The sequence below is a fragment of the Triticum urartu genome, chromosome 2, assembly GCF_003073215.2.
Source record: "Triticum urartu cultivar G1812 chromosome 2, Tu2.1, whole genome shotgun sequence".
Classification (NCBI taxonomy): Eukaryota; Viridiplantae; Streptophyta; class Magnoliopsida; order Poales; family Poaceae; genus Triticum; species Triticum urartu.
The window spans coordinates 558,096,225-558,110,060 of NC_053023.1; positions in this window are offsets into that span (position 1 = coordinate 558,096,225).

A 13,836-nucleotide genomic window follows, 5' to 3' on the forward strand; every position below is an offset into this window, starting at 1 on the left:
GGTTAGTTGTATGTTGATAGGACTATGTATTGGAGGGCAAGAGTGACAGAAGCTTCAACCTAGCATAGAAATTGATGCATACGGGATTGAAGGGGGACCAATATATATTAATGCTAAGGTTGGGTTTTACCTTAATGAACATTAGTAGTTGCGGATGCTTCCTAATAGTTCCAATCATAAGTGCATAGAATTCCAAGTCAGGGATGACATGCTAGCAGTGGCCTCTCCCACATAATACTTGCTATCGGTCTAGTAAAGTAGTCAATTGCTTAAGGGGCAATTTCGCAACTCCTACCACCACTTTTCCACACTCGCTATATTTACTTCATTGTTTCTTTTATCTAAACAGCCCCTACTTTTCATTTACGTAATCTTTATTATCTTGCAAACCTATCCAACAACACGTACAAAGTACTTCTAGTTTCATACCTGTTCTAGGTAAAGCGAACGTCAAGCGTGCGTAGAGTTGTATCGGTGGTCGATAGAACTTGAGGGAATATTTGTTCTACCTTTATCTCCTTGTTGGGTTCGACACTCTTACTTATCGAAAACTGTTGCGATCCCCTATACTTGGGGGTTATCACCACCCCGAGCCACGGAAGGACGTCGAGGAGCGTCTGCGTCTTCGTCTTCGTCCACTACGCGCATGGATTCGAGTGGGAACGCCACCGAGCCGCTGATTTGCCTGTCTCCCTCCGCCACGGCCGCCGCACCTCACCGCTCGATCTCCTCGTCCTCTACCGTTACTGGCCTCCCCGAGAACGTCTTCCGCCCCGTGGTGAGCTCCTCCATCGAATCCCCCTTCTTTCGACCTCGATCTGTCGTTGTTTGGCCTCCTCCCTCAAGTTTGGCCGCCATGGCAGGGGCCCGAGCCCCTTGCCGCACGCCGCGGCCCCTGCCGATTACTCTGCAGCGCCGCTGCGCTCCTACTGCTCCTTGCGTTGCCTGGCGCTGCCGTCGCACGGACCGCATCGCAGCCATCCCGTGCCCGCTCGCTCCGCCATGCTACGCGCCTCGTCCATAGTGGCCGAGCCTATTCGCCCTGCAGCTGCTTCGTGCCATGCTGCTCGCCCTGGTGTTGCTCTGCTCCCAGACCACCGTCCGCCGCGACCCTTCCCGCCTCTGAGCACCGCTGCCTGCCGCCTCCTATGCCACTGCCCGCAGCCACCCGCTGCCGTCGGCAAAAGCTCCACGACCGCGCCCGCCCCACCGCTGTCGTGCTGCCTTCCCTCGCCGCGCCAGGGCTGCGCCTTCACCGCCGCACGCGCGCCCCGCGCCCGTGCCTCTGGACGCGGCCGCTCGCCCTGCTCCCCCGCCTACGCCACTACCACTGCCGCCCGCGCCCGCTTGCCTCCCGCCGGCGCCCGAGCGCTGCTGCAGCCCGCCGCTGCCTACGCCCCGCCTCCGCGTGTCCCACCTCGCCCTTCCGCGCCGCCTCCGTCCACCAGCCTCCCGCTCGTCCGGCCGGCCCCGCTGAGGGAGTCCTGGATTAGGGGGTGTTCGGGTAGCCGGACTGCTGGACTATGAAGATACAAGATTAAAGACTTCATCCCGTGTCCGGATGGGACTTTCCTTGGCGTGGAAGACAAGCTTGGCGATGCGGATATTCAAGATCCCCTACCATTGTAACCGACTTTATGTAACCCTAACCCTATCCGGTGTCTATATAAACCGGAGGGTTGTAGTCCGTAGGCAATCAACTCCATACACAACAATCATACCATAGGCTAGCTTCTAGGGTTTAGCCTCCTTGATCTCGTGGTAGATCTACTCTTGTACTACCCATATCATCAATATTAATCAAGCAGGAGTAGGGTATTACCTCCATCGAGAGGGCCCGAACCTGGGTAAAAAACATCGTGTCCCTTGTCTCCTGTTACCATCCGGCCTAGACACACAGTTCGGGACCCCCTACCCGAGATCCGCCGGTTTTGACACCGACATTGGTGCTTTCATTGAGAGTTCCTCTGTGTCATCGCCTTTAGGCCCGATGGCTCCTTTGATCATCAACAATGATACGGTCCAGGGTGAGACTTTTCTCCCCGAACAGATCTTCGTCTTCGGCAGCTTCGCTCTACGGGCCAATTCGCTCGGCCACCTGGAGCAGATCGAAAGCTACGCCCCTGGCCATCAGGTCAGGTTTGGAAGCCTAAACTACACGGCTGACATCCACGGGGACTTGATCTTCGACGGATTCGAGCCACAGCCAAGCGCGCCGCACTGTCTCGATGGGCATGATATAGCTCTGCCGCCGAACAGCGCCTTGGAGGCCGCATACGCATCGGTTCCGACCCCTAACTCGGAGCCTGTTGCGCCAATCGAGGATGAGCGGTTGGACGTCACCTCAGGGGCTACGATCCCGAAAGCGGTCGAGCCGAACGCTAGCCCCGCACTCTGCATGACCCGTGACTCCGAGGATCCGGACTCCGAACCCCCCGCGCCCCTGCCAATCGAATCCGATTGGGCGCCGATAATGGAGTTCACCGCCATAGACATCTTTCAGCACTCGCCTTGTGGCGATATCCTGAACTCTCTCAAGTCTCTCTCCTTATCAGGAGAGCCCTGGCCGAACTACGGTCAGCGAGGATGAGATACGGACGATGAAGAAATTCAAAGCCCACCCACCACCCACTTGGTAGCCACTGTCAACAATTTAAACGACGTGCTCAACTTTGACTCCGGAGACATCGACGGCATGGATGACGATGCAGGAGATACCGACGAACCAACGCCCATAGGGCATTGGACAGCCACCTCATCTCACGATGTGTACATGGTGGATACCCCTAAAGGAAGCGACAGCGAGGAAAAAGGGGATGGGACGGGAGATCGACCCCCAGAAAAGCAATCAAAGCGTCGGCGTAAACGCCGGCCCAAGCCCCGCCTCGACAAAAACCCAGCCATAGAGCAGGACGAGCCGGCATACGACGAGTAGGCCTTAGAGCAACCGTCCGAACAGGGCAACACGGATAGAGAAACCGAACATCCCTCCTCCGGCGAAAACGGCATTCCGGACGACCTCACGCCGAATAAACCTATGGAGCAGAAGAATCTCCACGAGAGGCTCGTTGCAACTGCACGCAGCCTAAAAAAGTAGAAGCGGAAGCTAAAAACAGCGGAAGATGCACTCTGGATTAGATGGAGCAAAGTAATCAATACCACAGATAAGTACGGCGACAGTCGCCGCACTAAAAGCTATCCGAAAAGAAAGCTACTGCCTGAATTCGATGAAGAGGCCCTAGAGCCCTCGCATTCAAAAAATGAAAAAGCCACACGGTCGGATAGACGACCCCATAAAGCGGCAAGTGGCGCCGCACCTAAATCGACATGCGACCCACTTAAGGATTCGCATCATGGCCCAGTCAGGTCCATTTATGGGCCAAGAAAGCAAGCTCTCGTAAGCAACGCTATGAAGCCATCATCAGAATCCGGCACACCCAAATACAGGGGCGCCGCACACCTCCTATGTTTCACCGATGAGGTCCTGGACAATGAATTCCCAGAGGGATTCAAACCGGTAAACATAGAGGCATATGATGGAACAACAGACCCTGGAGTTTGGATCGAGGATTATATCCTCCACATACACATGGCTAGAGGAGATGATCTCCACGCCATAAAATATCTACCCCTTAAGCTTAAAGGGCCAGCCCGGCATTGGCTAAAAAGCCTTCCCGAAAACACAATTGGAAGCTGGGAAGAGCTCGAGGATGCTTTCCGAGCAAACTTTCAAGGGACCTATGTCCGCCCTCCGGATGCAGATGATCTTAGTCACATAACTCAACAACCCGAAGAATCAGCTCGACAGTTCTGGAATAGATTCCTCACTAAAAAGAATCAGATAGTCGATTGTCCAGACGTCGAAGCCTTAGCAGCTTTCAGGCATAACGTCCGAGACGAATGGCTTGCCAGACACCTCGGCCAAGAAAAGCCAAGAACAATGGCCGCACTAACAAGCCTCATGACCCGCTTTTATGCAGGGGAGGACAGTTGGTTGGCAAGGTGCAGCCCCAGCGACCCAAGTACATCCGAAACTAGGGATTGAAACGGAAAACCGCGACGCAACAAGGACCGTCGTTGGATTAAGGACAAAAGTCTAAAGAGCACGGCAGTCAATGCCGGATTCAAAGGCTCACGACAAAATCAGGAAAAATCGCCCCCCCAGGATAACAGGGACGATCCATCCAACCTAAATAAAATCCTGGACAGGATATGTCAGATACACAGTACTCCCGGGAAGCCTGCTAACCATACCCACAGAGACTGTTGGGTTGTCAAACAATCCGGCAGACTCAATGCCGAACACAAGGGGCTCGACACATCAAGCGAAGACGAGGACGAACCCCAAAAGCAGAGCACCAGGAAACAAAAGAACTTCCCACAAGAAGTAAAAACAGTCAATTCACTTCACATAACAAAACGTGCGGCGCCCGTAAAGGTACGCACCACACGGCCCATCCCCAAAGGGTCCTACCACTGGTTGTCAAAACTGATCATCTTCGATCAGCTAGATTATTCTAGGAATATCAAGAATTTAGGTTGGACTGCCTTGATACTCAATCCAATAATTGGCGGACTCCAGTTTTCAAATGTCCTTATGGACGGCGGCAGTGGACTAAACCTGATGTATCAGGATACAATCCAGCACATGGGGATAAACCCAGCAAGAATCCGCCGCAGCAAAACCTCCTTTCAAGGGGTAATACCTGGTCCGGACACCCATTGTATGGGTTTTCTCTGGCTCGAAGTCATATTCGGCTCTGCCGATAACCTCCGCCGGAAAAGCTGACCTTCCATATCGTCCCGTTCTCAAGTCGCTATCAAGCACTACTGGGACGCGAAGCTTTCGCTCGCTTTAACGCAATACCGCATTATGCATCTCTTACGCTTAAAATGCCCGGTCCACGAGGCATCATCTTTTTGAAGGGGAAGCACTAAAGTGCGCCTCCCCAAGCGGAGGACTGTGCGGCCGCTTTGTCAGCCCCACAGCAAAAGGGCCTCACCGGCCGAAAAACTTCGAAATAGGTCATTCAAGACCACGAACGCGGATAGACGAGTTCGGTGCAAAATCATCATTGATGCAGGCCTAGAAGCCATATACCCCCGCACTAGGGGCTCCATGCATATACAATAAGAGACAATAAAGCTCAATCTTATATATCTTACTTTATACTTTGCTTATTTTAAACTTTTTCGGCACGACCCATTTTCAACTCAGTTCCTCTCTTTTACAGATGAACGTCGTGCGGCGCCCGTCCAGGATACGGCACAACGGAGACACATGCGCAGACGTGCAGTAGGGACCCGTCCTAAAGGATTCTTTTTAGATTAAGACCCTGCGTAAACCTTTTTTACTGTCTCTTGTTGCTACACATCCCCTAGTTTTTTTCTTTCTAATATAACCAAGGAGGAGGCTGGCGTCTTGGCATGTGGCCACGTCAGAATTTTTGCACGTACCTGGACACTAGGGGCTTTTTTAATAAAGAGTGTTGTTTCGCCCGCACTCATAAAGACCGAACACCTTAGGGAGTGTTCGGCGTCGTGAGTTTTGGCATTATATGCATCAGCTCCGAATCATGTCTTTGGTCAAATGTTGGGTTGCCCGGCTCCTGAGTTCGGCTACCTTACGTTCTGCTCTATCGGCTAAGGTAGCACCAGGAGAACTACTGCGATTGTGCCCCGGTTCGGCCGGGCGAGCACCTCAGTAGAGAAAGCCGAAAACTGACTGTCATAATGTAGCATGAGACTGGTCAGCCACTCGATGACCTATCGGAATCTATCGGATTCCTCCGCTTTAACGAAGGGCCGCTTCCCGGTCAGGCACATACGCGCCCCGAACTCAGACGAGCGCAGTTGCCATCAAGGAGCTACCTAAATAGTCTCACTGTCAAACTCCTATGGCTAAGTGAAAGTGTTAAAGCATTATAGTCCGGTTGTCTGGCCCGCTGCGCTATCACCTCCTTTGTAGGACCAAGACGTTGGGTTAAGTGTGAAAATGCGTCTTCTGCGAGCACCCCCGCACTATGTGCGTGGGGGCTGAAGCCAACAACTGCCATCTTTCAGATTCTGTATATATATATATATATATCTTAAAACGGCCGCACAGGAGGTGTTTCCAATACTTGGAGGCACAAGTATAAAAAAGGCCACTACAGTTTATCAAAATATTACTTTATAATTATATATGCTATCATAACATAGCATCTTTCGGGCACTGCGTCTCTATTATACGAGCGCCTTCAAGAACTTCCTGAAAATAGTGCTCGGAGGGTACTCGGCTTTTGTCCGAATCTCGGGACGCAACAATGGTGGTCTCCATCTCTGCCCAGTATGTCTTAACACGGGCAAGAGCCATCCTAGCGCCCACTATGCATGCTGACCTCTTCATTGCATTTATACGCGGCACCGCGTCAAGGAATTGCTGCACCAAGCTGAAATAACTCTTCGGCTCCGATCTCCCCGGCCATAGGTGACCCATGACGTACTTCATGGCGAGTCCAGACAACCTATTCAGTTCGGCCCATTGAGCCAAACGATCATCCACTGCCAGTGGACGCTCTGGATTGTGAAACTGTGACCAGAAAAGCTTTTTCACTTCGCGATCTTTCTGATCTCGAAAGTGTTCGGTCGCATCAGCAGCACTCGCTGCCAAGTCCAGATAGGTATCCTCCACACTCCACATCCGGTCCAACGGAGCAAACTTCAGATCACAAAATTTCCTTCGCAGCATAAAGGGCTTTCCAGCCGCAATCTGTTCGGCTTGACGCAGCTCCTCCTTCGCAGCTCTCATCGCAGAGCGCGCGTCCTTGGCATTGGCAATGGCCTTCTCTAAGTCCGTCTGTTTCGCCTGGTCTTCTTATTCAAGAAGTCTGCAACGGTCGGTAGCGCTTTTTAACTTTTCGGCCATCTCAGCCATCTCTTCTTTGCTTCGGCAGTGAGCAGCCTGTTCGGCTCTCAGCTCTTCAAGGGCCCTCTCGGCAGCCGCATCGCTTTTTCTGGCTTGCTCCTTAGCTCGGGCAAGTTCTACCCTAAGATTCTCCACAGCAGCCGTACCATCTGCGTCAAGCACACACATTGTAAGACACTAACATGAAGCTCCTCTTACCTAACGCCGCCCGAAGAATTACATACCTTGAGCCTCATCAAGCCGCTTGTTGACAAGCGCGATGTCGGCATCTGCCACGTCCAGTTGCCGCTTTAGTTCGGCCACATCATCAGTTCGGCTTGATTCCGGACACCTCACCACCTACATTCAAAGGTGACATCTTAGACCTGGGATTATGATCCTCTGCGTGCCGTCATTTCTTGACAACGCGCAGAGTCTCAGGGGCTACTATCTATACAGGGCGCATCTTACTTATGCGCAACTGACAAAAGTGTACATTATCTAACGTACCTCAAAACCCGTCAGTAAACTTTTGACGGCCTCATGCAATCCGCTTTCTGCGGATGAAATCCTTTCAATCACCGTGCCCATCAATGCACGGTGCTCCTCTGAGATAGAAGCTCACCCCAGCAGAATCTTCAGCTCCTCCAGCCGAGCACCAGACGGTGCCGGACTTGTCCTATGGCCTCTTTCGAAGGCCGGACGCGGAGAGCCTTGGGGGGCCACATAGCTATCTTCCGCCCCTGTCGGATTCAGAGAAACCCTCCGCGACGACACCTCAGGGTTGCCCGCCTCGCTAGGCAGTACGGCAGGGGGAGGCGTCCCGCTCTCCATCATCTCCGGAAGAAGATCCCCCGAAGACGAGCTTTGCTGAGAAGGGCTGAGGTCTGAGCTACAAGGTAAAATTTTGGTTAATCTTCTCAGATATAAATCAAGGATTTCTCTCATCCCTCAAAAGGAAAACCTCTCTCTACTTACGGCTCGCTGGAGGGCTGATCCCCTTGAGGGCGTAGTCCGGCCGAGGAACTCCCCGGCGTCGGACCCTCTGACGAGGATTTTCTCCCCCGTTTCGAGGCCATGGTTTCCGGGTCGTCAGAGGCGGCTCTCTTCTTCCCCTTAGGAGAGGAATTGTCGGTTCCTCCCTTCGGAGCAGCCTCCTTCGAGGAGGCCATAGCTTCCTTGTCCTCCCCCTCCAAAGGCATTATCTCCAGCATCCTGACCAGCACAGGGTCCGGCCTGGTTTCAGGAAGGGGAGCCGGACACCTAATCAGCTTTGACTTCGCTATCCACTCCTGTTTAAAAGGACGGCTCTTTTAGGGGCAAGTTTATGACAATTATACGGATAGAAGGTCCGGGCACAAGGTTGCTTACTTGAGTATCCGGGCGATTGCAGCTTAGGCCTGCGTCCTCGGTTAAATCCGGACACATCTCTTGTGATCTGAAGAACAGTCTATACATCTCCGCGGGCGTTGCGCCCATAAAGTTCTGGAGAGCTCGCGGTCCCTCTGGATTAAACTCCCATAGGCGAAGGGGGCGACGTTTGCCGGGCAATATTCGGCGAATCAGCATGACCTGCGTCACCTTGACCAAGCTGAGGTCTCCTTCCAAGAGATCCTTAATTCGGCCCTGTAACAGGGGCACGTCTTTGGGCAAACCCCAATCTAATCCTTTGTTGACCCATGACGCTAGCCGTGATGGGGGACCCGAGCGAAAGGCAGGAGGCGCCGCCCACTTGGCGCTCCTGGGAGCGGTGATATAGAACCATTCTCGTTGCCACAAGCCGAGCTCCTCTTGAAAGGAGCCCTCGGGCCATGGAGCATCAACATTCTTACTTATGACAGCGCCTCTGCACTCTGCGTACCGTCCCTCGATCATCTTCGGCTCCACTCCAAAAGTCTTGAGCCACAATCCGAAGTGAGGAGTAACACGGAGGAATGCTTCGCACACAACGATGAATGAGGAAATTTGGAGGATGGACTCTGGAGCTAAGTCATGAAATTCCAGCCCGTAATAAAACAGCAGCCCCCTCACGAAGGGATCCATCGGGAAGCCTAACCCCCGAAGGAAGTGAGACATGAACACTACGCTCTCACCGGGCTGGGGACTGGGAATAGCCTGCCTTTGAGCAGGCAACCTATGCGAAATTTCAGCGGTCAAGAACTTAGCCTCTCTCAACTTTAGCACGTCCTCCTCCGTGACGGAGGAGGGCATCCATCGGCCTTGAAGGTCGGAACCGGACATTGTCGAAGGTCCGAAGCGCTTGGAATCTGGAGCCTAGGGTGTTGGAACTCGAGGCGACGGGCGAACTCGTTTGAGATTGGAAAAAGGAGTAAGGCCTTGGTCTCTTTATAAGAGGTTGAATACCAGGAGCCCTCCCCGTAACCATTTGGGACTCGCCTTTAATTGAGAAAACATGCTAATGGGCACGATTGGGTTACCCATGTCCGTATTAATGAGAATCCCATAAAAAAGGGGGGCACACGATCTCTGCTTTGACAAGACGTGCCAAGGAAACCGCCTCGCAAAACACGCTAGGTGGAAAAGTGAAAATGATTCGAGTGAAGGACTTGGCTGTAGTGTGATGATGCACTGCGGAATACGTTAGTAGATTTGATTTGTGTTAATATTATTCTCTCTATGGCAATATGTGGAAGCTTATTTTGTAGAGCCGGACACTACTCTTGGCGTTTACAATCTTCTATGAAGGACTTGGAGGAGGAACCCGCCTTGCAATGCCAAAGACAATTTGCGCGCCGGACTCGTCGTCATTGAAGCCTGGTTCAGGGGCTACTGAGGGAGTCCTGGATTAGGGGGTGTTCGGGTAGCCGGACTATACCTTCAGCCGGACTCCTGGACTATGAAGATACAAGATTGAAGACTTCGTCCCGTGTCCGGATGGGACTTTCCTTGGCGTGGAAGGCAAGCTTGGCGATGCGGATATTCAAGATCTCCTACCATTGTAACCGACTTTATGTAACCCTAACCCTATCCAGTGTCTATATAAACCGGAGGGTTTTAGTCCGTAGGCAATCAACTCCATACACAACAATCATACCATAGGCTAGCTTCTAGGGTTTAGCCTCCTTGATCTCGTGGTAGATCTACTCTTGTACTACCCATATCATCAATATTAATCAAGCAGGAGTAGGGTATTACCTCCATCGAGAGGGCCCGAACCTGGGTAAAAAACATCGTGTCCCTTGTCTCCTGTTACCATCCGGCCTAGACGCACAGTTCGGGACCCCCTACCCGAGATCCACCGGTTTTGACACCGACACCCGCCGTGGCCGCCGGCGCATGCACAGTCATGGTCGGTGTGCCCAGATGGCGCCCCGGTGTGTTGTGTGTGCGGTGTGATGGCTTCAGCTGAGCCACTGTTCGGTTGGACCCCCAGAACGTTTACGAAATTAAAATAGAATTAATTAAATAAATAAATAACTTAATTAATCCTAATTTAATTAACCTAATTAACTACCTAAACTAATAAACTGTTAGTTAATTAATTAAACAGCCAATGACAGGTGGGCCCGCTGTCCAGTTTGACCAAGTCAAACTGCTGACGGGACTAGCCTAGTCATTGACCTGCGGGTCCCTGCTGGACCTTTGACCAGTCAAAGCGGACCAGTTGACTGCTGACTTGGCAGTCAACTGGGTCCCACTGTCAGCCTCACAAGCCACTTTTGTGTACACTTTTGTGTGCATTTAGCAATTCCCCTTTTTAATTTCAATTAATTTAAATTCCAGAATTTGATTAAAACTTTTAAAATTAATATAAAATAAATCGTAGCTCAGATGAAAATACTTTGTACATGAAAGTTGCTCAGAACGACAAGAAGAATCCGGATATGCAGCCCGTTCGTCCGCCACGCATCCGTAGCATAGCGAACACGCAACTTTCCCCCTCCAATTCATTTGTCCAAAACGCGAAACATCGGGGATATTTTCCCAGATGTTTCCCCCCTTCACCGGTGTCACCTCATACCGCGTTAGGGCACCCCTAGCACCGTTACTTGACATGTCATGCATCGTCATGCATATGTTTGCTTAATATTTATTGTTTCTTCCCCCTCTTCTCTCGCTAGACACCGAGACCGACGCTGCTGCTACCCAGTACGACTACGGTGTTGGCGACCCCTCTCTCTTGCCAGAGCAACCAGGCAAGCCCCCCCCCCTTGATCACCAGATATCGCCTACTCTTCTCTATACTGCTTCATTAGAGTAGTGTAGCATGATATTGCGTTTCGTTAATCCTATCCTGATGCATAGCCTGTCATTGTTGCTACAACTGTTGATACCTTACCTGCAATCCTACATGCTTAGTATAGGTTGCTAGTACTTCATCAGTGGCCCTACATTCTAGTCCGTCTGCCATGCTATACTAGCGGGTCGTGATCACTCAGGAAGTGATCACGGTTATATACATACTATACAGGTGGTGACTAAAGTCGGGTCGGCTCGTTGAGTACCCGCAAGTGATTCCGATGTTGGGGCTGAAGGGGCAGGTGGCTCCATACTGGTAGAGGTGGGCCTGGATTCCCAAGGCCCCTGACTATTACACTGTGCCAGAGCGATAGGGCAGGTTGAGACCACCTAGGAGAGAGGTGGGCCTGGCCCTGATCAGCGTTCGCGGATACTTCAATTAACATGCTTAATGAGATCTTGGTATTTGATCTGAGTCTGGCCACTGGCCTATACGCACTAACCAACTACGCGGGAACAGTTATGGGCACTCGACGTCGTGGTATCAGCCGAAGCCTTCGTGACGTCAGCGACTGAGCGGCGCGCGCCCGGTTGGACCGTGTAACGCAACTTCCTTTGTAATGGAGGTTGCTAGGTCTGCTCTCCGGCCGCCCTCACAACGTGCAGGTGTGCAATGGGCGATGGGCCCAGACCCCTGCGCCATAGGATTTAGACCGGTGTGCTGGCCTCTCTGTTGTGCCTAGGTAGGGCTGCGACGTGTTGATCTTCCGAGGCCGGGCATGACCCAGAAAAGTGTGTTCGGACAAAGGGGATCGAGCATGTTGGGAAATGTGGTGCACCCCTGCAGAGAAGTTAATCTATTCGAATAGCCATGATCTTCGGTAACAAGACGACTTGGAGTTGTACCTTGACCTTATGACAACTAGAACCGGTTACTTAATAAAACACACCCTTCCAAGTGCCAGATACAACCCGGTGATTGCTCTCTAACAGGGCAACGAGGGGAGGATCGCCGGGTAGGATTATGCTATACGATGATACTTGGTGAACTTACCTTCTGCTCTCTTCTACATGCTGCAAGATGGAGGTGGCCAGAAGCGTAGTCTTCGATAGGACTAGCTATCCCCCTCTTATTCCGGCATTCTGTAGTTCAGTCCACATATGATACCCTTATTCCATTTGATACCAATGCATACATATGTAGTGTGGCTCCTTGCTTGCGAGTACTTGGATGAGTACTCACGGTTGCTTTGCTCCCCCTTTTTCCCCTTTCTATACCTGATTGTTGTGACCAGATGGCGGATCCCAGGAGCCAGACGGCACCACTGATGACTACTGCTACCCCGAGGGTGCCTACTACTACGTGACGGCCGCTGACGACTTGGAGTAGTTAGGAGGCTCCCAAGCAGGAGGCCTTGCCTTTTCGATCAATGTTGCTTTTGTGCTAGCCTTCTTAAGGCAAAACTTGTCTAACTTATGTATGTACTCAGATATTGTTGCTTTCGCTGACTCTTGTGTATACGAGCTTATGTATTCGGGCCCTCGAGGCCCCTAGCTAGTAATATAAAGCTTGTATTATTTTAATTTGTGTCTAGAGTTGTGTTGTGATATCTTCCCGTGAGTCCTTGATCTTGATCATACACATTTGCGTGTATGATCAGTGTACGGTCAAATCGGGGGCGTCACAGCACCAGCCGCGGGCAGTGGTCACACTTCATGACTCGCAACGGCAAGTCACCGAGCTACTGGGCAAATGCTGATCCCGGTCGACGGTCGGACGTGGATGTGTCGATGGTCGGTCGACGGGTGAGGTGCGAGTGTCGAGAGGATGACATACCGACAAGTGGTGTAGAGCGGTTGAGGGGCTTGCGCGGTTCGGTCCCCACTGAATCCAACCAAAATGTGTCGGCGTCGACGACTGAGGAGTGTCGAATCCGACGATGGCGGCGCCGATCATCGATTTGTTGATTTAGTCGCCGCCGCCGATGAGAACGGACCAAATCGAATTGGGAAGGGACGCGGTAGGGGCTACTGGGTGTCAGTGGTGGCACGGGGTGGCCGGTGGAGGCAAGTAGAGTGGTGCTAGAGTGGATGCAGCACAGGATGGGGTGGGTGCGGCCGGCGTGGGGATTTTTTTTACTCCATGGGTGGGCGGCCGAGTAAATATAAGAGACAGGTGGCTTAGGAGGATAACTTTTACTCCTCTAAAACTTTAGGGGAACAGTTAGGTGCAGTTTAGTGGAGGAAAAGTGAAATTTTACTCCTGTAAAGTTTTTTAGGGGATTTGTTAGAGATGATCTTGTTCATTATGTGAGGACATGGCGGCAGTTTTGGGGGTGGCCAAGGCTGCGTGTTTTGACGGTCGTGCTCGATGGCAGACGGCCGACGGCTTCATTAACGGGGTGGTCTTCTGGCTGCGGGCGTTGTTCCGGGGCTCTTGACCTGGATCTGGTGTGTGCACAATGTGGCGTCGCTTGGTGGCGCGTCGTTGGGGCTCTCAATTTTGGCTCTGCTGTGGCGGCCGCACTGGCAACACCATCACTGACGTTGGAGGCGTGTGGTGCCTCAGTGGGTGCCACATGTGGAGGCGGGCAGTGGTTGCTAGCAAGGTTGGCGGTGGCGCATCGCGTAGGTGTGCGGCTTCGACGGTTATGGATGGGGGAGAGCCAGAGCCTCGGGTGAAAGCCCATTTCCACCTTGGTTGGTGCCGCCGCCGATGATGCCACCAGGCGTCATTCCCTCCCTGGAGG